At 42.5% G+C, this 1,375-nt stretch overlaps 1 pseudogene; it reads left to right on the top strand.

The window, feature by feature from the left end:
• The first annotated feature begins 583 nt into the window (after positions 1 to 583).
• LOC117086637 lies at positions 584 to 716 on the top strand (annotated as a pseudogene).
• The last annotated feature ends 659 nt before the right edge of the window (positions 717 to 1,375 follow it).

The following is a 1,375-nucleotide window of genomic DNA, read 5'->3' as shown; positions in this document are numbered from 1 at the left end:
AATCGCTCGAACCTGGGAGGTGGAGGTTGCAGTGAGCCGAGATCACGCCACCATACTCCAGCCTAGGCAACAGAGTGAGGCTCTGTCTCAAAAAAAAAAAAGCATTATTGGGGGTTTATCATGTATCAAGTGCTAAGTGTTTTGCTTACATAATCTCATTCATTCAATACAGCAACCCCCAAAATTAGGAACTATTATTATTAGGTTTTGATTTATTATGTAACTTGCTCAAAGTCACATGCCTATGTATTCCTGAGCTGGGATTTTTATTTTTATTTTTTAATAAAAATAGAGACAGGGTCTCACCATGTTGCCCAGGCTTGTCTTGAACTCCTGGGCTCAGAGAATCCTCCCACCTGGGCCTCCCAAAGTGCTGGGATTACAGGTGTGAGTCACCTCACACACACATAAACTGAGATTTTAAACCCAGGTTGGTCTGAAACCAAAAGCCCATTTTATTAACTACCACATTTTTTACTGACTTACTTTTTCTTATTTATCGTAATGTGGTTATTGGTTTGAGATGGACATGCTTTATCTTTACTTGGCTCTAGAGGCAAAATAGAATACCAGATTTTTTTTTATCACTTCTCAGCCTTTTGGTTAAGATCAAGTGTAGAATACTGGATTTTTTTTTTTTTTTAATTTGAGATGGAGTCTTGCTCTGTTGCCCAGGCTATAATGCAGTGGCACAATTTCAGCCCACTGCAACCTCCACCTCCCTGGTTCAACCAATTCTCCTGCCTCAGCCTCCCAAATAACTGGGATCACAGGCACCTGCCACCATGCCTGGCTAATTTTTGTATTTTTAGTAGAGATGGGGTTTCACCATGTTGGCCAGGCTGGTCTTGAACTCCTGACCTCAGGTTATCCACCCACCTTGGCCTCCCAAAGTGCTGAGATTACAGGCATGAGCCACCATGCCCCGCCGGAACTGGTTTTTTACTTTATCTTGGAACTGAGCTGAGATCCAATACTTGGTTCCCACAAAGGGGCGGCCTTCTTTGTTGTCTGTTAAGGCCTAAGAAATTCTGCTGTGTTCTATCTCATTCCTTACATCCTAATGTGTAGATTCTTGTAGTTTTTTGCTTGAACTATAAAGGTCTCTGGATGGTGAGTGCACCACGGGTCACCAATTCACATGCCTACAAGGGGTGAGGAATAAACGCATAAATCTGGTGAGACATTGGGCAATAGATATTAAGATTTTTGGATTGTGACTCCTGAATACTCTGGAAATTCTGGGTTGACCACTAATTAGGCCACCGGTTATAGTGCAGACCATCCCGTACTCTTCAGTGGTTCTCAGAATGTGATCTGAGAACCCCAAGTGGTCTATTATTTCCTCAAGGTAATTAATGGGCTGGTCTCTAAG

The sequence above is a fragment of the Trachypithecus francoisi genome, unplaced genomic scaffold (genome assembly GCF_009764315.1).
Source record: "Trachypithecus francoisi isolate TF-2019V2 unplaced genomic scaffold, Tfra_2.0 Contig00054, whole genome shotgun sequence".
In the NCBI taxonomy this organism is placed as follows: Eukaryota; Metazoa; Chordata; class Mammalia; order Primates; family Cercopithecidae; genus Trachypithecus; species Trachypithecus francoisi.
The sequence above is the reverse complement of the archived record's forward strand: the minus strand, read 5'-3'. Positions and strand labels throughout refer to the sequence as shown.